The 27,215-nt window shown below is 29.6% G+C and overlaps 1 protein-coding gene and 1 long non-coding RNA gene across 2 annotated transcripts in view; both read left to right on the forward strand.

The window, feature by feature from the left end:
- The window catches only part of LOC113512625 (cadherin-related tumor suppressor), a 135,873-nt gene that overhangs the window by 59,103 nt on the left and 49,555 nt on the right, over window positions 1-27,215 (forward strand). The gene's annotated exons all lie outside the window — the stretch shown is intronic.
- Window positions 529-14,297, forward strand: LOC128201865 (uncharacterized). Its single transcript, XR_008253481.1, has 3 exons — window positions 529-711; window positions 9,031-9,068; window positions 14,130-14,297. It is a non-coding gene; the product is annotated as an uncharacterized LOC128201865 (long non-coding RNA).

The raw sequence follows: 27,215 nt of genomic DNA on the forward strand, positions 1-27,215 counted from the left end.
CTTAACATGTACAAACAAGATTGGTTTTCTGTGTTCGTTTTGCGCCTGTGTTCACTATGTCCTTACTTTACTCTTTTGCTTTTTTATCAGTAATTACGAACGGTGAACATTAAAGTTTTGCTGGACCACGGCAGCGAATATAAATCGGGTGTTTCATGAAATATCGAGTCGCAGCCGAGGGCTACGCGGCACGAACGCGTCGCCCTCCCTTATCTTTACCGATACGATTTTATACGATATTCGATTTTTCTCTTTTTGACTTTTATGGATCGCTTGTTCGCAGGGTATCGATAATTCAAGAGTGCTCTTTATGCTGTAACATAGACTACGAATATTTGTAAATACATACAATTAAATCTCTTGTAGTCTATCGACGATGATACACACTTCTCAAAGACAGTTTAATTAGTTATAAAATCATTTTAGAAATAAAAATAAAATAGATAATATGATTATTGTGATCAAAATACAAAATAAAAATTAATCTATTTGAGATTGCTTGGATTACATCGGAACTTATTTCCCGGCATAAACCAGTTTTAAGTCGCATTTATAAGTACACCGGTTTCATAACTGGCTACTTTATGCTATTGTAATGATCTAGGAGCTGCCGCTGCCAACAAAAACTCTAGCATTGTTTCTATACTTGTTACCGTATACGGTCAAGTATTTTATCACTTCGCGCGTCCTCTTCGACACTTCCGAGAAAAAGTAAGTCGGTTTGTATTTATTTATTTCTTTCCGACCATAAGTCGCATACTAGTGCTAGGTAAACAGAACTGTGTCGTGATAATTTGTACCTACTAACCGCAAATAAACTTTTAGTTTCTCAGAATATAAGCTCAGAAAATAATAAGTATGTACTTATTCCCAATCTTAGCTATATTTTTTAGTTCGACACTGAATTTAATTTTGACCAAAGTCTATTAACCGACTTGTTACTTATTTATATGAAAGAAAGCTAAAAAAAGAATATTCCTATTTATGAATTCCTGTTGTGTACACATTTTCGAAAAAAAATCGCAGAGGATTTATTCATAATAAGTATTGGAGAGTAAAATAATATTAAAGGATTTTATAACTTATTGCCTTCATTTTACAGCACTTCTTTGATTGTAGATTGTCGCATCCATGTTCAGAATATAACATATCGCTTTAAAATTTTATAAAATGCCGTGTTTGTTGCTTGAGGGTTGAGGGCACGATCGATTGAGTTTATGATGGGTATTTTTTATTATTTTATGTTAATACACTAACAGTTATGAGTATATGGATAAAATTATGTACCATTTAAATGTTGTTACATGTATATACATGATATAACATATGCTACTATGAAGAAATATCAACTACTGAAAAACCCCCCTTCGATGATGAGGGAGACCTATGTTCAGCGGTGGACAGTTAACAGCTGATAATGATTAAAAAATATAATTTTTGTGTGCATTTAATATATAAAGTATTTAAATTTCATTTAGCTACCTTTATAACCCTTTCACTATGCAACATAACTTCTATTTATTTTCATAAGTAGTCTCTATATTTTTGCTGCATCAAATATTATATATATATATATATATATATATATATATATATATATATTCTTATATAAACGTTTGCCAAGCACCAGTTGGTAAGTGTAGTATAAAAAAAATCACAGTAGGTACAATAAAAAAAGGTTTCATAAAAAGGCTTCTCAAAACATAATCAGATCAAATGTAAAAACCTTACTAACCCGGATGTGTTCGTTGGTAACATTATAGGTGCGCTAAACTTATATTTTGATGATAATATCATGTGAATCAGTGATCTGTCAAATTGGCAAACAGAGCTGGTATGTCTGTTATGTTGAACAGTGCTACTAGCAAAAAATTACGACTACAGGAGTTTGTTTAAAAAAAAAGATTCAGGACGGGTAGTGTTGGCATTTGTTTTCGTGTCATAACTGGTCGCGGTGAGGTTCGTTACACGTTGGTAACGCTACACGAGCAACCGGACACCTGTTGCGTGTTGCGTGCGAGGTGGCCGACTTCCCTTTTCTCCCACTGGATGGCTCGTCAATATTATCAAAACATCTATCCTTTTATCGAATATACCATATAAAAAATAAGATCCCGTAACCTGAGTTTAATGTATATTTGCGTTAACACTGCGTTAGCGTTAGCATCGATAATTCGTATGAAAGTTAAGCTGCGTATCTATCAGAAGTTTCGGAACTCACATATTCATATAAATTTAACAACAGCTATGTGGCGACGTATAAAAGTAGTCGTAACTTAAATCTTGGTACAGTTTACACTAAAGAGTGATTAGAAAACGTCAACTTCAACGTCAGACACGGTTATTATTGTTACGTGGCACTGTTCCTAAACTTATTTTCTAAGTCTCTATGCTATGCTACCCGAGACCTCGATTTTGCGTACCAATTATTCAGTTAAAGAAACTTGCTGGTTTCTATAATGGCATCTAACTACATTGATTGAACATCTAAGTACATTGATTGAAGTACGGTTCCAATTACTACTTCGGAAACGACGTTTTAATCCAGTAATAAGATTTAAATACGTATTTATTTTTATTAATTTCTATGTCATTTCCCACGTAAATTATAATAAAAAGTGCCCTATATATCAATCCAGAATATGATACATCTATATACCAAATTAAATTCTGTTCAGTTGTTAAAGAGTAATTAGATAACATATATACATACAATCGTCTAAACATCTTTACAAACTTTTACATAATGTTAATAGTAATAATATAATTTCATATAGTATTAATAGGATAATAGCATAATTTAATAATGCCTTTTGCCAATGCGAACACTTGTATTTTAGTCGTATATTTTCGCTTATTAATATTAGGTTGCAGAACTTTAAAAATAATACAGCATAACCATCTAATCGTATCGCTCTGCCCCCGTTCCTAAATCCACCATGCGGCGGAATGCCGGAGAACGAGTTTTCTATCCATCCTTCTCATTTCTACGGCATTACTGTATCTGTCCTTGTCGGTTGCTTGTCATTTTCTATAAGTTTTTCTAACATTCTCCGCTTGCACCGCCCCCTCCGTTTGGGCCTAACGCCTGTCTTTTGAACGATAACTTTTGTTTGTTCAACAGTTATGACTATTATTTAAGACATTGATGTTTGTAACGCTTGGTTAAAATCAAGTGTTTACTTATCATTAATGAAGCTCTATTGCTCATCATGCTAATGATTTTGTATTCATTGAACGCGCAAGAATTATTTTAGAGGTTCATTTGAACTCATCAATATTTTTCTGTTGCTTTAGACTTCATAACAGATTATACCAATCACACTGATTCTTTACCTACTTTAATTTTTATTAAAGATATTGAACAGTAATATATATAACATAAACATTATCAAACAATTATGTTAGTCAATATACATTACGAACATATCATTTTAGATAATGCTGGAACTAATAAAACGCGTCATTGTGTTGGTGTTAGTGGAGGCTGAAATCTTAATCTAAGCATACCTCGTTCGCTGGTTGCTTAATGCTAACGAGTTACAAATTAAAAGAGACCGAGACGTGTGCCAAAGGTAACTTTATGGGCTTTGCATGTTTTATATCAATAAATTATTAACTACGCTCCTTGTTTGATTTTACATTCATACTCACTATTTGTCACGTTAAAATATACTTTAACCCTTTTGTCGATAGTCCAAAATAGGATACGTGGATAAAAATAATGAACGTTGAAATTTAATCCTTAACTCTTGGACTTAATACTTAATTTGTAATGCTATGTGTAGAGATGAGTGCTTACAAATAGTAGCAAGTAAGCAGGTATTTGAGCATGAGCGAGGTGAGGCGAGAATATTTAGTTTTAATTAATACGCTGAATCCTAGGCACGGGGTATTCGCTATTTTCAATTAGAACTCGGCGCCGGTAGCATGTTTTGAGCTATGTGATTTAATGAAATTCTGCATTTCTCACATAATTAATGTTGTATCGTGAATTTTGCTCTAACCGAGGTCAGGTTCATGTCGCGAGCATTATTTCAGTTTATCGATAACAAGTTCGATGTACATAAAGATAGAGATTATTGTATCTAAAATACACATAAATAAGTACATAGCTTATCTTATTAATAAAAATAAATACTCTTTGATATTGATAAGCTGAAAATAAGTTTATGATTAGATGATCGTAGTCTGTAGTGGCTTAGAGCATCTTGTCTATTAAAAGTTGGGATTAACTATTTTGAGTATCCTTCCAAGAAATTTATTTAGCATGTCATCTATGGTCATCTATCAAATATAAAATATATTCCTTCAATGATAACTCTGATAAGTTCGGATATTTTTCTTGTAATGATAAATTCTGATGAACAGTTTCTATCTAATATCTAATCATATTAATGTATAAATTTATGATGCCAATAATACAACGAAAATAACAGTAAAGTATCTTTAACTTGTATTCCGCGGCATCTGGCGTTAATTAGTATATAAAATCCCCTGCATGGGAAACTAACATGAAGTCTGTTCATATTTTTGTATTTAATTTCAAGTTTATATAGTTTTAGAATAACCTGGTGAGATCCGTTGTAGTTTCTACTTTACATTAGTGATTGAAATATATGCTTATGATCATATATAATAATAATAATAATAATATTTATTTAAGAAAGATACAGTTGCATAAGGTACAATTTACAATTTTTACAATTTATATTCAACGAGAAAATATCTGCATTACCATTAGTCCCCAAACTAGGCCAGACCTGTATCTTGGGGACTATGAGTGCGATTACCTATTTAGTACACTTTATTTACAAAAAAAAATTAAATAAAAAATAAATAAGGAAAACTATGTAAAAAGGTGAGTACGTGTGTGCGTGCGTGAGTGCGTGCGTATATAATAATATATAATAATAATGAATAATATATATATATGTATATATATTATTCATTATTTCAGATTTATTATTTCTTTTATTACTTTCATAGGATATTAGATAAGCTCTATATCAAATATTTAATTAAACAATTTGTTAATCACCGCATCGTGGGATTTTAAGTAATATGTTTTCTCTAAGGTCTTTTTTTTATATCAGCTGTACATAGAATTTTAGTTTTTAAGTGGAAACTCACTATTAACCGAAAACCTGTTTATACGAGTATTCGATGTATATTTATATACAAGTTATAAATTGTTACATAAAACTAAATTAGTTTTTATTTATATTACTTATTTTTCCATTAAGTAATAAGTAAATAGATTCAATTAATGGAAAGTGGTAAATTTCTACAGATATTTGGTGTAAATAGTCTATTATATGCATTATCGTTACCGTTTCTTATGACTTTATAATTTCTTGATTATTACAGATTGCAAGTTTCTATATAATGTTATATTTAAAACAGGTCTTAATATTTAATTATAAAATTACTTATCTTTACATAACAATGTAAATATACTTGTATCGATTAAGTTTATTTAAATAAAAGGTAAAAAGAAATATAATCTACACCAACAATGATTGGTAATCTTACAAGTACATAATATATACTTTAGAATTTAGATAATATAATTTACTACTTATATAATTTTCACTTTTACCTAAACTGATTTTGTTGTTTAAGTAAGTAAAAATTATTTACCATATATTGATGTTTACTTTAGATGTAGCACGGTAACATTCTCGATAATTCATAAAAACATTTTATTCTTGTATGTGGCAATTAATAATTTTAATTGGAGGTAGAAAGATAAAAAAAGTTTTGTCGTTGTCGCTCTTAAAAATATTTAATAAGTAAAAGATTTAATTTCACAATCGTGAGACTTTAATTTTAGAATTTAATATTTTTTGTTTTATAAAATGAACTACGCAAAAAATAATTTCTCGTGTCGTTCTTAAAATATTTAAAAAGACATTTTCAAGATTAAAACGTCTATCGGAGGATTACAGATCGAAACCCTTGGTTCTTATGACATTTACGAGGTAATCTCAGGTAACTTTATCATACTTTAGGGAACTGAGTGATCTGAGTATGTTATAAAAGGAATTTACGCTAATCAAAGGGTAAGTCACTTGAACTATGTTTGAATCTAGGTAGTTTAGTAGTACTTTTAAAGCAACTTGTCGGTTTTCGCATACTCGAATCTATATAAAAAACTTGTCATACATACAGTCCACTTATATTCTCGCACAATTGATGTTAATCATATAAATTTAAGTGTAAGTAACTAAGTATAAAAAAATTTACCTAAAATATTATACTAGATTATTGAACTATGATAAAGTGGGAAGAAGAAAAGCAATAAACGTTTTTATAGTCCAACTATGGTCCAAGTAGCATTTTTCTGACAAGCTGTCAGAAAAATATTGCTTTATTATATGTTTAGAGTTCAGTAAGCGTATCTATATATTTCAGGAATATAATAATATTTTCTGGAAATAATAATAGACAAAAATATATAGTTACTATTTTTAATTCTACGTGTTACATACATATACGTATTAAAATAGAAATATATGTAAATATGCACGTAGTCACCAAGTTTTAATTAGTGTTTTCATAGTAGTTTATAGAAAACAACATAGCTATAAGAGCATACAAATAACAATAAGGGTTTTTAAATATTCATTTCAATGTAATATGTGTTGGTACTGGTACTGAACTACAACGACTGTATCCGGTATTTAACTTTTATTAGGTTCTTATGTAAATAATTTCATTCTTTTAAAATTTAGATAAACATGAATTAATCTTTCCATTTTTTAGTTTTAATTGTATGTACTTTGCCTAATAATATTTTATTTAAAATTTACACTACACATTGTAAATAATTATAATAGTAATTATGAATGTTATTGCATTTTATTCTGTTACATTTTAAGTATGTGTATTATTTATTTTAAATTGGCGAAATAATTAGTAGATACTTTCACAATATGTACAAATACGAATGAATAATAGATGGAAAGTCTTGTTGTTGCTAGTCAAAGTTTAAACTCCACGTTAAACTAATTGTTAACCTCAATTTGACAGCGCGAAATAGACACTCGTGACTACTAATCAGCAAGATAATGACAACCTAATCGAAACTTGACCATTACTTAACTCGAGTGAAGCAGTAGTTAAAGTCGGTTAGCGCAGTAAGTTGCAGATTCTCAGCGGGTATGTTATCCGAGAGTGGCTTCCGGCGGCCGCCCGCGCTTTCACAAAGCCTATCGAATTGCCTATTAAGTCCGTTCATAACTTATACATACTATTTATTGATAGCCATTTCCGAGTCATGTTTATTTATGATATTACACATCTTTTGTTCTGCCATATTCCCTAATTGGAATATTTTGAAGAAAGTTATTTTAAACGGTCGGAGATGATGTTGATATGTACACCTGTAAATGTAATTGATGTATTTACAACAGGTATTTAAAAACTAATATGACGACCAACAAATCATAAAAACAGCACAATACAAAAATTGTGACTCAGTGCAGGTACCGGATTCAAAGTAACGTCTATGGCTTTAAAATTTTACAATGGTCATATTTTATACAGAATTAACTGTACTTACTTTCATTCCTGTTATAGAATGTATTTCCAAGGAATAATGCACAATGCCAAAAGAACTAGAAATCGTTTCACTTTGCACTCTACTATTAAATTTTATAATTTCATTATCAATACTTCTATTAAAAATATACCCATATTTATTAATATCGGTATAAACGTAATATAAAATATTAGTGAATTTACTTCCCTAATGGGAAGTAAATTCATTAATATTTTATATTACGTTTTAACATTATTATGACATTAAAATTATATGCTGTTGTTATTATAAAGGCATAAAAAATAAAAGTTAGAAAGATATTCTAAGGATGGACACCAAAATTGGTTTTTTAATCAAAATGCGTGGTCATTTCAGAAATTTATTGCATCATCGATACGTTAGTGTTTGTTTCCTCCATCGGTCGGCAGGTAACATATTTCTTATGCAGCGGGGGGTGTCTGGGGGCATCGAAAGCGGAGGCGTAGCGAGCTATGCACGGGAGTGCTTCTCTGACGGTACAGTAGGTTAATAACGTAGTTTGAATTTAGTGAACACAATCTTTAGCAACATAATGTACTAGTAACGTAAAAGTTTGTAAACATTTTTAGATATTTGTTAGTCAATGATGCTTAAACAGCTAAATATAATGCACTATGTACGAGTATATATCCTGGATTAATATGAAAGCCATTTACATTTCCTGGTAAATCGTTTCCATGGTATAATTAATAAATCAACATCCACGCAGCGAAAACGTAGACAAACTTATTTGTTAATAAAATGTTATTTGGGACTCCTGATGGCATATGTTTTTATAAAGGATCTCCGTAAATTATGTTAGGGTAGGTTTTACCTGTATCCTCGTAGAATCGATTAGGTGCGTTTTAAAGATATTCTTGGCCGAGTTCCATTCTCGTACCAGCTTTTGTCGCTTGATTGCTTTTTGATGTGGCGATAAATGTGACTTATGTGGTTTCGGCTCGACGGCGAATACATTTATGATAATGACAGGTTTCTGCAGTTTAGGCGTGCACCGTTTAATGTGTGAACGTTATTATTATGTTTTTACCATTCTACTTATGTAGACAGATGTAATTTGGGAAAGCATTTAATTTTGTGTTTACAGTTGTCATATGTTTGATGCATTTTTATATTAAGGATAAATACTGTGAGGTATGAACGATATAGCATATTAACAATGACGTGTTAGAGCTAAATGTTGAATAATTTTATTAATAATAAAGCATAGATTTATTTAGAAATATAAATATAGTAACTACTTTCATTCAATAAAAGGTTCAATAAAGGAGGGATTATGTGCCGCATTTTGAGTTGTTATGCTAAGCAAAAAAATATTTGTGTTTATAAACCTTAGGCTTAAAGCCAACTTTTTAATGAATGTGTATGAAATATTTGTATGACAATTTTTGTTTCATTTATGGTAACTATAATATAATATTAATTACATTTAAATGTGTTTTCAGGTACGTCATCTCAACAATATACATAATGAAATAAAAAAGTGAGTATTTAGTAATAAACAGAATATTTTAATGACACGTCTGGCAAGTCATTACATTCTATATACGAGATAATCACAAAACACTTATGAAATAAAAGGAATTTTAATTTACCGAAGGCAAGGCTCCATTCCTACATGCCAGCATGCCCTCGGATAGATCGACTCAACCTAGATCGCCGTTGGCAAAGCATTCAGCTACTAGTCAATCTTGGGCAGGCATGCAGCGGCCATCTTGCTCGGATGGACAGACGGACGGACAAGAAGACGCTCCGGTTGTAATTGCAAAGCTATTCGCCTCTAGCTGTTTTTCTAATATGCTGAGATCTTGCACAATTGCTCCAAACAGCTACTCCACTAGGATATTTATTAAAGAAAGATAATAGATCAATAACATTAAAGCTTTAATTATATTGAAAATTGCACATCAAGTTACGTATTGAAAAAAAAACGATTAATTGGTACTTGTAGTTTCTACATAAAATGCTTAGAAACGTATATTAGTTGTAATTAATATCCATTTGCATTATCGTTACATTCCACAATCAAATTGCTTCGATTAGAATCCTAATAAGAAAAATATGATAAGTGAAACCCATTATATACAGACGATAATACTTATCAATGAAATGAATTATGCAATTCAAAGATGTTTCTTAGTTTTTTAATACACGGACAAGATTATTCATTAAACGAAAAATAACCTTATGGAAACGCACCGATAGTAGTATATTTTGATAAAATATTAAATTAAACTATTTTTTTCTATATAGTGTATTTAGGTGTTATAAAATATTTATAAAATCCTAAGTATCATGTCAGGCACGTTGCAGTCCATAAATGGGTTGTAATTTGCGGCGCATGTGCCCCGTTTTTGCTGCTGTGATTACAGTCGCGACTATCTGACACCGGTTTTTGCTACTTCCGAACGATGCATTAGAAATGTAAGTAGCTGCTTCAACAAAGTAAGAAACTCGATAAATTTCTTAAAAACACAATTCGTATACATATTTAATTGCTGAGATGTTAGGTTGACATACATTAAAATATATATCATCGATCACACTGTAGCAACCTGTCTCACCATTGAACTCCCCTTCTTTGTACACTTTGGAAATGAAAAAATAAAAATCATAATACATATTTACTACGTTAACCAAGTGGCAAACATGCAGTGGTTTCCTTCGTTTGCACTGACGTTTTAAGTTTTGTTCCTTTACTCAACTATAACGACATCTTGGAGTATTCAAGTATTTAAGTCGCCAAACCCATATGGAGTATCAATATGGGTTTGGCGACTTCTTTTATGCATAATATATATTTCTAAATTATGTAGTAGGTTTATTTATGTTTTTAAAATTATTTAAAACTATCGGTTAGAAGACATTAGGTATAGAGATATTGATATGTGTTTAAATATATTTATACAATACAGTATTATTTGCGTATTCAATTAACCCAATATTTTTTTTTATAAAGTAACAATTTTCAAATGTTTATCACCACATATTTATATTTAATACAGTGCCACCTTGTATCTATGAAAGTACTTCAAAGGTTAAGCAGGAAATTGTCAGATCCTCGGAATTGTTAGATCAATTAATGTTATAACTAAATGCAATCAGACCATTTCTAAATATGGTCGTAGCATTACTTTCGAGATTTCCCAAACTAGACTGTAGTAAATTCAATCCACTTTTGCTATAGCAAACTCTAAATTAAGAATCAAAGGACATTTATCATGTACCTTTCGGAACAATGAGAGTCATAATTTATGTGTTATGCTTTTCTAGCCCACACAAACCCTCACATTCTACTATGTGATATGTAGGGATTTTGAATGTTTGACATTATTTATGTCATCTTCTACGTGAATGGTATCAATGTTTATGTAGGTATGTTACACGACTAGATCAAAACCATCACCTTCGTCGTTACATTACGGAAAGTAATAAAATTTATTCGATTCTATGACTAATATCTATCTTATAATATTTGTAATAACATAGTAACTTATATAATTTACTTTTTTATGTATATAATTTTAATGTTACTTATTAACGAAATTTATTACTTATCGTAAACTATTACTTATTAGCTTGTTATATATATATATATATATATATATATATAAGAGATAATATATATATATATATATATATATATATAAGATAAGATATTATTTTTAGTTTCTGTTTATTTTTTAATGGTTAAATTATGTATACAGCCTTGTTGTAGTTACTATAAATCAATATTAATTTCTCTAACCTAAACACAGCCCCATAACATGTGTTAAGGGGCTGTGGCCCCTTAACACACCCCTTAACCTTATTATATTAACGTATTTAACTTCCTTCACTTCATCGGTTTTGACTACTTGTTCCGGTAAGCAGCTTACAACTTAACTAGTAAGATAATCTACCTGTTACTTATTTATATATCTAATTGACACAAATTAAAAATTACATAAGATCGTCAAGATTGACGGGTATAGTTTGTTGATAGTTGATAATAAATAATCACAGGTATATAAACTTATTATCTACCAGAATAAGTCTTTATAAAGCAAAGGCCGGGCATTCCATAACTATATGTTGTTAATCTGTGTTTACCACAATGCAAAAATCACAGTTTGTTGAAGTCTTCGATTAGTAGGAATGTTCGTGGCCTAGTTTGATAATAGATAATCTTTGCTACTTTATATTAACATTTGGTAGTTCATGAATTAAAATTTGTCCTTCATAATTAAAGTATAGTAATAACTGCTTAATGGTGCTATTGATTGAAATTTGAAAACAGTAGGTCCATCGTTAATTAATAGATGGAAAGTAATATTGAACACGTGTATTTGTGCAAAGGAAATGAATTGCTTTATCTGGTTCAATAGAAACGTGATTTTGTTGTCGTTCTTAAATTACCGATTTCGTTTGTTTTAAGAGGTAATGCTACTTTTAATATGATCGTTAGCAGAGTCGGAAGTCATGAGCTAGTTTCTAATAACATGTAAAAGTAATGCGGTTAGGCTGTGAGAATAAGTAGCTGCTACACTTGTATGGGGGGTCCGTAATTTGATTGATGAAAGGCTCAATCACATGATTAATCTTTAAATAAATAAGTCAATATTTTTATAATAGTGCGCTCATTATATTTAATAGTATAATGATAAAATTAAACATTGAATTATATTTAATAGCATTTAAATGATATGACCCTGAATAATAAATGAACTTTATGCTAAATTGACAACATTGTAACATGCAAGGGTAGATAGTAGTAAAATATAGATATAATATATCCATATGTTATATTTTTTAACAATAAAATTATTTTAGCTAATATAAATGTTAATAATTAGAGTAATGATGATCTTGATATGTTACAACTTCTTTTTTACTTAAGGCAGTTTAGTAAGTAGCAGTATTTTAATATAATATAAACGTCATCGGAAAAGTTTTGAAATATCAATTGATTGTTAATTTTACTTAAGCATTCTTCATGTTTTTCTTATCCTTATTAATCGTTTTTAATATTATAAATATAAAAGTGAGTTTATCTGTTTATATATTGGTATATACACTACTATATGAAGTAAAGAAAGACATAGATTTTTTCCTCATCAACGATTATGTCTCGGTCACGCGGGCGATGTTGTAGGTAATGGAGTTTTTTTTTTTATCTTAAAATTATTGGCTAATGTATCAACGTATTTTATTTTGAATATGGCTAAGAAATATTTGAGTGAGTAACCTGAAACTGTTTTGTATATTTTATGCTGGGCTGGCGGGCGATAATTTCGATATGAACGTCGGAGCTCGGTCGTCTCTGCTGGCTAACGTGGCACTTATGATTTATAATCTGGCCCCCGACGGGTCCCCTCTTCTGAGAGACAGCGGTCTTGAAAATAATTTTGATTTTAAATTGGAAGCAAGTTATTAAACTTGGGTTTTATGTGATGGGACATTGTAAATGATTGGCGGTTAAAATGCGCTGGTGACCACTCCGCCTCGCGATATACTGTGCCACTAGAATATATCTCTGTAAATGTGAATCTATGAATGTATTTTTATTAAAAAAATATCTACTGAATACATCTCCATTTCTTCGATACATCTCCAGATTTTATTTTTATATAATATTCTTTATTATTTTAGTTTTAATATTAAAATACTTATGGTGTTGCTTTATAAACGACGAGTTTCAAACGCTCAGTTGAAACATAACTTGGCGTTTGCTCTCTTGCCACTTAATTACGACAGTCACGCTTCAACTGAGAAAATCTTTTGTGCTCTTTTTCCGACCGTTGAGAAATGTAACAAAATGGCTCGGAGATTTTTTTCTCCGAAATGAGTTTTAGTGTCACGGCTGGGACCGGCGACGGTTAATGAGAAGCTTTGTGATCGCTGAGCCAGTCGGCCCTGTGTCGAATTGTCCACGAAATGTTCTTTAAAGTTTTAATTTATAATGAAAGCTTCAAAAGGGTTGTAGAGAAACTACAGAGGATTTTCCTATGTACTATAAATAAGTCGTGTAATAAAAATATAAGTAAGTTATTTCGAACTCACAAGTGACTTTTGGAGTAGTTAAAAAATGATTTTTGTCATTTGTTTATTTATGCTCAAAACTTGGTAACACGTTTCAACTAAATGTATTCAAACCTATTTAAGATTATAGTTTTCAAAAAAGCAAAATCCTCATATAGAACTGTACTTACCAAGTAGAAATACTTTTTATCTTCTATTATATTTTTCTACTTTTTTATTAACGTTATATTATTTGTTTGTATTAATATTACAATCTACGTTTGAGTTTTTATTACTCAGTCACATTTAAACCGCTAATCGAATTGTAATGAAATGTACATCACAAGTAAATAATATCTTAGAAAACTGTAGGTACAGTTTACAGAATAAATTACCATAGATTGATAATTTACATATATATGTAACTGTATAATACACATATTTACATATATAGATAACTGTTAATACTCGTAATAACAATATCAATGACATATATTATCACATCTTTTATATTTATTCCTTAGCTTAGAATGCTTTGTTACAGATAAATACAACGACTGATCCAAAATGCTTTAGTACCGGTCCACTTGTTGCTCGTGACTGACTAGCTACGGCGTGTCGTCTGAAACTAATTCCTTTGAGTGTGATGCCCTCTACAGTATAGACAGATCTTACGTTTCCTTATAAACGGTGTAAAACCAGTGACAGTAAGCCACACAATGTATTGATAGTTGATAAAGTCAGATAATAACGATTTGACAAGGATGATATTTTTGAACAATCACTCAACGAATTCGTTGTACCTTTCTCCATTTAGTAAATTTTCTCTTATATTGTGGTAGATACTTACACTATATACATTATATTTGTATATTTATACTGTTACCTATCTGTGTCAACTCACAATATTCACAGTACCTACGTGTTAGATAAGTACATATATTATAAGAGATTGAAACAGTTTGTAACGTATTCAGTAGGTGGGTGTAGAATCATAGGCAAAAGAGCTAATGTTCTGAACGTATCAGAATAAATATATCTTACTGTATTGGAATAATAAAGTTATACATTTATTACGTATTAAATTGTATAATATGGCTTGGCTCCCAGTGGCTTTGTTACTTTACATTGTTACACATATTCTATTGTGAAACGTAGTTTGATTCAAATTCATGATACTTAAATATGGTATCACAGTCAAGTTTGCGCTTTTAAATAAGTACCCAGAGGTTAAGAAAATCTCATACTTTTTATATACACATAAACAATAGTTATATGATTATAATAACACTCGACCTACTTATCCAAGAAATCTATCAGAACTATAACGGAGTACTAAAGATAACTGTTTAATAAAAGGAAATTGAAGTTTATATTTACAGTAATATCTTTAAGTATTGTACGTACCTTAGTTAACTATTTCAGGTTAACTGGTATCCATCAAAGGAAAATTCTAAGAAATTGGCCATTGTGTCGGTTTAGCTCATAATTCGAACTAGCTTAGAAGGATCGCTCTTTAACCCTGAGCTAGCTTCGTGATGTCGCCTCGACCCCAGGAAAATCTATTTTGCCCATCATAATCGTTGCTTTCAATTTACGGTGGCCATTCTATTACTTGATGTATGGCGTTATCTGTTTCCTGATTTTAGTTAATATATGAAATTGTTTAAATGACGGTCAGGTCTTAAGGTCAATATTGACCATAACACATTTCTTTAAACGCACTCTTCATTTATAGTCAACTTTCAAATAAAAGAGGTACTCGATTAATCTGTATTTTTTTTTGTGCTTCGTCGTTAATTGCAACAATTATTTACTCAACGATACAACCATCAACCCTATCGAGTGAACAAACAATCGTCGGAATTGACTTATTATATTGTGACAATTGAAGCTGTTGTTTTTCCTTGCAGAGAAAAATGCAAAGTAAAATCTATTTATAAACAAAGGATCACATTTTAGTTATAAATATTTCCAATTTGAGTAGAATATATACGAGGTCTGTCCGGAAAGTTCGTATAAAAGTGTTCTGGAATGCGAGAAAGAGGAGTGGGGAGGCCAGGTAAGCGCAGGACCCCTTCCTTATGTCCCTAACAATGCTTCAGTTCTGGTCTGACCGCCGTGCGGTGCGAACTGGCTTGTCACGCCATCTGTGAAGTTACCTCTTAACGAAACCCCGTCGGCATGGAGCCCGCTTCCGTTGAAGAGCAGCGCGTCGTAATCAAGTTTCTCTCGAAACTCGGCAAGAATGGCCGTGAAATTTTTGCCGATCTCAGAACAGTTTATGGGGATGATGCTGTGAAGGAACCAACCGTCCACAAGTGGCTAAAAAGATTCAGAGAGGGCCGAGACAATGTTGATTGTTTTTTTCGATGTTCGGGGGATTGTCCATCAAGAATTCGTCCCTCCAGGCCAGACAGTTGATGGAAAATTCTACGTCGATGTGCTCAGACGCCTCAAAGCTCGTGTGGCACGAGTTCGTCCAGAATTGGCGCGAGAGGGGCGTTGGATTCTTCACCACGACAATGCCCCTGCCCACACCTCTCTTGTTGTCCGTGAGTTTTTGAGTAAAAATTCCATTACGGTGACCGAACACCCCCCCTATTCGCCGGATTTGGCCCCGTGTGACTTCTTCTTGTTCCCAAAAACCAAATTGGTACTTCGGGGGCGGCATTTGGGGGACATAAATGAGATAAAAAAAGCTACGACGGGGCAGCTGAGAAACCTACAACCAGAGGACTTTCAAGGAGCCTTCTCACAGTGGAAACGGCGTTGGCACAAGTGCATTATGTCACAGGGGGAGTACTTTGAAGGGGATAAAATTGATTTACCTGAATAATTGTAAAATAAAATTTTTAAAAAACTTTTATACGTACTTTCCGGACAAACCTCGTACTATACAGTTCGTGATATTTTTTTTGGCGAATGTATTTGTGTTATTTTAATAACGCGTGTCAATGGATCATTTTGGTGGCGTATAGGGTTGTATGGTAACAGTGTAGAGACCGTGTACCATCTACATTAAATAATCACAGAAGCATTTTAATATAGCCGGGAAGTATGGAAACCTTATCAATAAGGCAACGGGGAGTCCGATCATATCGTTCGCTGAGCATTGGAATACTGTGTCCGACGCGGACTTACAAATGTGCGTGAATGCTCTTCAGTTGTTAGGAAGAATATTTTTTTTTGCATTTTTTTACTTTTTTCTTGTAATAAATATATTGTAATATTTTAACACTAATAAAGATATGGCATTTACCATATATTTTAGTTCATGAATGCATAATGTGATTATTATTACTTTATGTTTGATTGTTTTATTTGTTTATACTCTTTAATTTGCAACAAAAGCTATTTTTAGGAAAATTCTTTGTATCTGCATTCCGAATAGGCAATAAAATAATAAAAAAATACTTTTCAAAAATGATTATAATTAGGGTTAGTCAAATAAAAAAAAATATCCTTAATAATTTTTAATTAATTCCTATCTACAATATTTTGTATAATATAAAGAGAAATATAAAACAGTTTTGTACTTCTAGAATATAGGCCCAGAAAATAGTTGTATATACATTATACCTTGCTTGCAACAAGAGTATTGCTAAGTATCTCATTTGTGAATTATCAATTTTACCCAACTTCGAAAATAAGAAGAAGATGATTTAAATATCTGAACTGACGACTTAAATAACTAAACAAATTTGAATGATAGTTGGTACTTTACATATACATAAAGCAGGAAAATTATCGATTTATGATAACAGAATGTACATTTAAAGTAAAATAAATTTATACAAAGTTACATTTAATTGTGAATACAATTCACTTTATCATTACAGCTCACTTTTCCTCAAGAAGAAAACGTTCATATCAGGGTACTATCTTCTTACCAACTTAGTAAGTGAATTCCATTGACTGTATTTCTCCAGAAGTAGCAAGTTAAGTTGAAACTGTTTTTATATAACTCACTGGTAACTACGGGTATTTGTACAACATTATTATCTGTATTGGATATTACAGCCAATGTTTCCAAATTTATTATGCTTTTAATTTATCTTTGCTAACTTATAATAGTTTTCAACTCTTTTAAGAAGAAGTAAGCATTTATTTAACTATAGTAGTATTTTACTTTATAATACATAAATATAAGTTTATATGACTTATATTAAAGTGAACAGTATGACCCAGTTTATTTTAAACGGTACATAATTATTTTGCTCTATACTATACCAGTTATTTGGCGAATCTACTAACGTTGTAAAGAACATACATACAATGTATGCACTACTGCGTATTATTAAGAAAATGGTTGAGGTGCAAGTTATAAACGAAACTTTTTAATTTTACGGTGCTATCTCTTACCGAAGGTTGGCGGACATAAGGGCGATCTTTACTTTATTTACTATGATTCTGAAAAAGCTCATTTCGAACCACTGCCTTAGATTTTTTAACCAGTAGATTCGGCGTCTTCTCGGTCATCAGTAACCTTGTATACGACACTAAACTTGTTAAAAAAATTTAACATAAAAAAATAACTGAAAGTCCAAAAAATCAAAAGTCTCGAGAAATCATATACGTCACGGGATAAGAGTAGTATTTAATTATTTCTTTTACAACTTGTATGTTTGACTAGTGAATCTGTAATAACACGATGACAGTGATTGTAAAATATTGGACTATTTAATTTTTAAATTCTCATATATGAGTATCTTTCTCATGAAATTATATAAACAGTTTAAGGGAAGTACTTGAAAATGTTAAATCTGAAATAAATAAAATTATCATAATATATTTATTTACTGGTACTATCTAGGTAATTTGTCCAATTTTATAAATTGCTCTATAGATAATTTTGCAACGTTGTGGCAATGATTTAAGTTTAATTAAGTTCACTTTATTTGCTAGTACCATAAAGTGGTTCCGTAAGGGATTATCAGTGCTACTGACAAACGTGTGATTAGGTAATTACAGTGGTCGAGTTCTACGGTAGCAAGGCTGCATATAAATTGCTCCATGTATAACATCTTTTAAAATAGATTACATTTGTTAATGACAATACTAATTAATGATTAGGCAATGTTACAGATTCATTCTTAGTCTATAAACAAAAAAGAATACTTAATAAACTAAAATTACTGGATTAAATGTTCAACTAAAAACTGTTGTTGTTTTATGTCTATAAAATTTTGAATATAATAACAAAATAAATAAAAATATATAAATTAACGTCACTAATTTGAAGATTAATATACGTATAATATAATTGAACATATCAATCGTCATCTTTTTATTTGTATTTTATCTATAGAATTATATTTATACGCATGTATGTATGTATATCAAATTTATAGTAACGGTTTACCTGCTTTACATATTTATGAAATATATAGAAACGCTATGTTCTTTTCACTTGAGAAACTGTCGTGAATTCTACAGTGGTTATAGTGGCAGAGTTCACACGCCACATTGCTATCACGAAAACCTATTACTGTCGACACACTTCTGTCCATCTAAATAATAAACAATGCAATTATTTATGTAGTTACCAGTTTAAATCGTTTAAATTGTTCTTAAATTCATACGTAACAAGCATAGTTTAATAAGACTTGTATTTAAAAATAACCATTTAAATATAATGACAATGAAAATAACATGTTTTACTATCTAGGGTTGTACCAGTGATACAATGTTTAGGTAATAATAAATGTTTTTATCCATTATTAATATAATAGGTATATATTATTAAAAATTATCTCCCTTATAGATATAATCAAAAAGGTGAAGTGAAATTATAATTTTTAAATATCTTTTATTTTTTATATACAACTTAGAATATAATCAAGGTAATGGCCTGGCATATATATTATATTGCATAATTATAAGTATATATATATATATTGATTTTTAAATATTATTTTATATATATATATATATATATATATATATATAATTTATAATATAAACTGATGGCCCAAAGTGATAATTGCAACCTAAAAACATGTAAAGCACCATGAACAACACAGAATACGCTATAATTTCCAAGGTACCCTTCATACGTTATATACCCCTATACCCTGTAATTTCACTACCATATCTCACCCTTCAAACCAGAATTATGGGTGAGACATAGTTACTTTGTGTAGATGGGTACCTATCTATACAAAGTTTTTGTACTGTATTTCTCTGGTACATTTTAATACGTATTATATTGTAATATAATGTATTATTAATATGGAGACTACTTTTTGACAATAGGCAGTAGCATTAATAATATTCTAGATAAATAAGGTATTTTTTATGTTAAATAAAATAAATTATTTTCATGGGTTACTATAAATAATCAACTGTATGAATTTATACTTCAATATTTTATAACGTAATATATTTCACTATTTAAATAATAATCTTGAGCAGAATATAATAAATTAAATTAAATGTGTGATAATCATGTAACAATAATTATATGAAATAAGTTTCAATTGTATTTATAATATATATTATATTATAATATTGCGAATATTAAAAATAACACTTTTTATTACATTCAAATAAATTGTAAAAGACAACGCGCGCGGCTCTCAATGCAAACAAAACAACCCTATTACTTTCTAGTACAATAAATCCCAATTATTTCAGTATTCATATGGTGTAAACCGTAATATACCGCCTATTTGCGGTTGCCAATCCGCATGTCAAGCGTGGCAACTACTGACAAACCCACCAAAGGGGAGGCTTATGTTCAGCAGTGGACAGTTAAAGGCTGATACGATGACGACGATGACTGATAATTTGCATTAGATACTGGATATCTACATCACTATACAAGAAATTTAAAAATTATTTATAAAGTAATAAAAATTGAAAAACGATAATAATTTGCTATTTTTGTATTATTTAATTTTTAACATACGTTGATAATTTATTCTTAATTATTATTTATTGATAATTTATTATTATTATATTGTCTTATGGTATTGTTGAATATGCTTTATTTCGTCATCACAACAACATACAGGCTTGGAATTATATTTCTTATTATATATTGTACACTGGTGTAGGTGTAGTACATGTATTCTCTAGACATGGGTATTATTGGTACTATTTTGGGTTTTTCTGAACAATGACGGCGGAAGAATAAGTTATCATCATCTATTTTTATAGGTTCAGTGGGTTCCCCAGATATAGGCTCGACCCATATGGGGACCGTTGTTAATCAATTTTGTAATTCACTGTTTGAAATAAAGATTATTATTATTATTTTTCAATTTTAATTAAAATTTTCCATTTATTATTATTACTATTATTATTTTGAAATCAATCATACTAGTTTAATATCTATCTTTACTTCGATCGGGTTCTTCATTTCGATATTACATATTAGACGACCGAAGTTTGTATATCCCTTTATGGCCTAATATATAGATGCAATTTCCTATACGATAATTATTTCCAGAGTTATTGAATGTCAAAGTTAAAAATTACTATATTGCTTTGACTGACGATAACTCAGCGGCAAATAATCGTACAAGCTTTTTGATTACGTCCAATTAAACAGTATTAAATGTTTTAAAATTGCTATTAAAAGAAACAAAGAAAAAATTTTTTTCAGTCCGTAGACTTTTTTTAGATAAGAAAATATTTGGAAAATTTTTTGGTAGTTTTCTTAAGTTTACTCCAGACTCAAAAATGATAAAAATTATTTATGGTCATGTCTGAAAACTAGACAAATTTGCTTTTTTTTGCTGTACGATTATTTTCCTCGGAGTTACAGCTCGTTGCAAATCACCCAAAAATTTAGATTTTGTAAATATATATTAAAAATATTTTGTTCGTTTTGTAATTTTTTACCGACATTAAAAAAAGATGGTCTATTAAGCAATGATTTATCAATAACTTTACATTCTCTCATTAAACTTACGTATGAATAATGAATTAAACTAATCAACTTTGTTATATCGTAGCGCGATATAACTGTAAAACTACACAATGTATGTGAAATTCACTTAAAAGACCACAGGTGTAACACAAAGTTCATCAGACCTGTCACTTCTACTGCCGGCTTGGACAATTTTCATGCCTCTTTTAAAAGTTTTCAATTATACGCTTGAATGCTAGTTATTCACGTTTAAAAGAATTAAATTTTATCCATAAATGGACTATATCGTAAATTAACATAAATTATTATATTATTTTATTTTATTATATTTTTATCGTTATATACGAGTATAAGTATATGTAACGGACACAGCTATAAGTTAAAACTAGTAACATCTAAAATAATATTCTATTGAATCTACATATATATATATATATATATATATATATATATATATATATATATATATATATATATATATATATATATATATATATATATATATATATATATATATATATATATATATATATATATATATATATATATATATATATATATATATATATATATATATATATATATATAAACACGAAAGCGACTGATTATAGATTTAAACAATTGGACAAGATTTTTAATGTAATGAACAAGAAACATCCGTTGGTTGACTAGTTTATAAACAACGTTAGTCGACCCGATTAGAAAGCGGCGTATCGATGATGGAGATGGAGATATCGCAGCATTAAGAACTTTTTGTAGCTGTAAGTATCACGATCATTACCGTCAATTAAAACAAACTTAAACAATATGTCGCGTTTGTATATGTACGAATACATACAAGACACACAAATGTAAGTTTACTGGATTCATTTTATTGTGTGTACAAGTATGAGAACGTTTATGGTGGTTTTCATAAATAACAAATAAGGTGACGACTTTACTTGATAAAAAGTGGTAACCATAGCTTATAAACATATACATCATAGACTATGCGTTGCCAGTTTCAGTTCAGAATGCAGAGTTCAAAATATATAGATAATTGTAGTTTTTTACTTAATAATTTGAAATTATATTCCAACATTAAAATAGAAATTAAAACAGCTATTAAGCTACTTAGAGACAAAAAAAAACTAGTACAGAGATAACTATGCAGGCATCTTTTAAACAATTTCCCCCTCCACTAATATAACTGCAATTAATTAGCAGTAATTAATAATTTAACATTAAATAAATTTAACACTAAAATTCTTTTAGATCAAATTTGTTTTTAAAAGTTTTCATTTAACATCTATCACACAAGTTCATTATATATAATTTTCGCACTCATTGCAGTTTGAGTTCAGTGTAGGTACTTTGTTTTCCTTTTTTTCTAAACCATCGTTAATATGTTTTTACGCATATCACCTATCTATCCTTATTTGGATTTCCTCACCTTTTAATTCTATTTAATTCTACTGTAAAAATAAGGTCCTACACTACATAAAACGTAGTGTAAAGTAAATTATAAATATTTACTAAAGAATAATTATACTTGCATAAAAAATTTGTGTTTTTAACTTATGGTAATTTTTAATTATTAGTAGTTTAAGTTCTAAATGTATTATAGTTCATTCTACTATATATCGTTATTAAAATTCTATAATATATTAAAAGATTATCACTATGAAATTTTTTACATACTTTTTTTTTTGTTTTAATAATATGAATTATTTTTAAGTATTTGCAGTTTATGTCAACATGTAAGTTATGCAAGCTACTATAAATTCTTCAAATTTCCAAATATTTTGCAAATTATTGTTTATTATACAATAAATGAGTCACAGCGTATACTTAGACTGCAACCAGTCTAGGATTGGAACCAGTTTGATTGGTACGCTTGACTCGAAATGCAGACAAACACTACGCCTCATGTCTCTATCAGCTCTCAACTGAAAGACAGTCGTAAATGCGGCAAGTCTAGTAATCAAGGCCAGCTAGAGAGATAACCCTAGATATTTTACACAAAGATTAAAATGAAGTACGATTAATCTGTCAGATCTATATAGATAATGATGACAGATTCAAGATGTCAATAAATTCAATTGTTCTCATTTAACTTGAGCATTCTCATGAATAGAAATCACTAAACACAGACAGTAGCTATGTGTATATATACTACTGTCTGTCTGAGCTATATTTAATACGTTATAATATTCTAAATTTTTAAACAAAATTAATATGGATAAAAGAATTTAAAGCGAAAAGTTAACCAAATAAAAAAAAAAACTATTCATCCGTATATAAAAATTGAAACTAGACCTCTATTACTACAATCGTATATAATTAATTGTAGATATATAATTTCGGAACAAATGCAGTTTTTTATTTACATGTAATTTTATTTATATTAAATTAAAACAAACCTAGAAGTATTAATTATTACTTGCATCAGCCCTAGCTCATAGCTTGCGACGCTATAGTGCCTGATTCTTCGGTAGAGCAGCTCTGTCGATAATTAAACGCCGGTGTCTTGATTTGTAGCATTATCACAACGTCCAGAGGGACCACAATTTATAGCTGCATTTAAATGTGGTACTGTTAATAGCGTCACAAACACTACAAACTAAAACATCATGCTAATTGAAAATGTTTTATGATGCGAATTAAAGACAAAATATTATAATTCAAAATAATTGTGTATCCTGTCTACTTAAATGTGAACTGTATATGTTCGTAATGAATAGACAGTGATTGACTTAGGTAAAAAAGAAGAATATAATAAACACATTTCCTGAAGTAAATAATCATGTACGTAGATATAAGGTTTTTGTTATATTATTATTATTAACATAATTATTTATTTTCCTTATTTTAATATTTATATATTATATATATATATATATATATATATATATATATATATATATATATATATATATATATATATATATATAGGAGAGTATAATTTCTTATAATATAAAAATAACTTAAGTATATAATTAAATTCTATGACTATTAAACACCTTTAACATAATGGTTAACTGAGTTTTTTAACTAGGTAATATTCATTCAGAAATCACAGATGAAACCGTAAATGTATCATACAGATCATTGTTTCCGCACTCGTAAGACTCCATGTCAAAACAAATAGTGGACAGCGAATAGATGATATCTAGCCAGATTCCAGGCAATCTATGTAGGTTCAATGCCTAACGGACGCATCCAAGTTGAGAGTTGGCATCGTCGACTACGTTGAGGGCAGCGCTGTCTGCTGTCACTCAGTACTCCGTTCGATTGTGCTACTGCCTTCTAACTGTACTGATTTTGCGACAACGAACAAATTATATTTCATATTAAATATTATTTATATTTTTAACGGGAGGCCAATGTTCAGTAGTGGACAGTTAACGGCTGATATGATGATGATATGATGAACTGTTCGGATTTTTTATGTTTTATCATAAAATATATTATATTATTAACTTTTCATTGTTCCTATCAATTAAGCGAATAAATAAACAGTAAAAATAAAACTATACCAGGTTTAAAGAGAAATTATAATTATATTTTAATATATAAACGTGCTTTAAAAATTATATAAAATTATATACCTCTCGGTATATTTACGATAGATTTATGTGAATCCCTTATACCTTACCCAATAAAGTAAGAGACGTCTCGTATATCCTGGTACAGACTATGGTGGGACGGACGGCTGTAGTCAGGCGACACTTAGAGTGGGCGCATCCACCGTTAGATATTAGGGTCGGGGTACATGCTAGAATTACAGACTAACACCACAATGCCCCTGAGATATTCTTAACAGGCGTAACCAACCACACGCGCTTGATTTAGTCTTTTAAGAAGATTTTTTAAATATTACACATAATATACTAATATATAATTAATTTTCTTTTAATATAACATTATTGTTTATTATTTTAAATGAAACCTTAATTATATTTATGGTAATAACATGTCTCCGGAAGCTCTAAGCTAGGATAAGTGCAAACGTAAAGGTTTTTATATGTATTACCTCAGAGTTTAAACAAGTTTTCTCTTTCTCTTCTTTGAAGAATTGTATATTGCCAATTTCCTAATATAGTTTATAAATTTATACTAAACGTCAATTTGTTTTACCGTTGTAAAATTTTATACGTTGGTAGTAAAATAACCTTAAGTTATTGTAAATTAGGAATTTATTTAAAATAAGAAAAAAATAAGCTAAAGCTAATTTCATTTTTACCGTAATTTAATTAGAGTTAAATATTACATTCTATATATATGTACATAGTAGTAGCAAAAGCGTGATGGATAGTGGTATTACTACTCTGATTTAAAGACATTCTTTTGGTATTGGGTACATATTAGTAACAACAAAAAGTATAAATTATTTCCCATCATCATATTTATACAATTAATAAAAATAAAGAAATAATGATATTTAAGTTATTTTTAATTCTCACTCTAGGCAAGTCGAGTTACGTTTATATAAGTAGGTATAATGAGTATTTTTGTAGATATTTCTAAATATATTGTTCTACTTATTTAAATTAAATTAAATTTCTCTTTATCTTCTAGTTTTTTTAGTATCAATATTTCTTATTATCGTTATGCTTTGACCAGATATAAGTTTAATTATTCCTCTATTTCAAAGTTACCTAGAAGATATTGCTTTTTAGCGATCAGGCTGCCCATTATAGCCTCTTTACTTTGCTTCTTATTATTTTGATTTTGTGTGTACTTAAATGCGGTACTAATAATTATTGATATACATACATACTAAAATTACATATATAGATGAATAAATATATATAAATAACAAATATACTTACACATACATACATATATGACATATACTATATTATACACGAAATTGAGAATAATATATATATATTACTCATATTACTGGTCATGTCTGGCGACGGTTACCACTTTCCATCTGGTGGGCCGTCAGTTTGTTTGCCATTCTAAGTTGTATAAAAAAAATATTCATAGTTAAAACTCAGATATCCGACAGATAGAGTTCTTATCTGTAGTAACCCTGTTTTGATGTCACACGTTTTCAATTTTTTGTTTTACTGGTATATGGCAATTTTATATAAAAGTAAGCAAAAAATTCGCTCAAATAATGTTCTGCGTTGCGGTTGAATATAGTAAATCAAAGAACCGGCATCGACCTACAAATGAGATGTATCATTTGTCTGGTATGGAATAGCACGCGTGTAACCCTAACTGCTGGCTTGAACGGTACAAATAGTTTGCAACGCGAGGCAAGCATCTATGTCGACCTAGTAACAAGCGGCAAGCGGTTAGGTGGTGTCGGGTAGCGGAACATAGTTCAGTAGGGTCAGGGGATAAATCAATAGAAAATTAATTTTATCGAGACTATGGTATATTGAAGTTATAAAGCTTTAAAATGAATAAAGTGATCATTTTGTTATAGATAGACATGTAATTACATAGATAACTTCTTTAGTCATCTATTAACGCATTGTATAGAAAATTATTAGCTTATAATTCAAGTTCAAACCTGTTATGTACTTACAAAAAAGTAAGCATTTTTATCAGTTTAGTAGTACTTATAGTAAAAGCTCTGCTTAGTTTGGGATTAGATAGCATTGTGTAAAAACTCCACTGCTATTTATTTATATTGATTTATGGCAATAATTTACACATTCATATTATATTATATTTATAAAATGTACTTTTAATTGGAATTAGTCTTATTTAAAACCTCTATATATAGCCTATTTTTATAAAAAATATAAG

Source organism: Galleria mellonella, unplaced genomic scaffold (assembly GCF_026898425.1).
Source record: "Galleria mellonella isolate WM207_F2 unplaced genomic scaffold, CSIRO_AGI_GalMel_v1 utg64, whole genome shotgun sequence".
Classification (NCBI taxonomy): domain Eukaryota; kingdom Metazoa; phylum Arthropoda; class Insecta; order Lepidoptera; family Pyralidae; genus Galleria; species Galleria mellonella.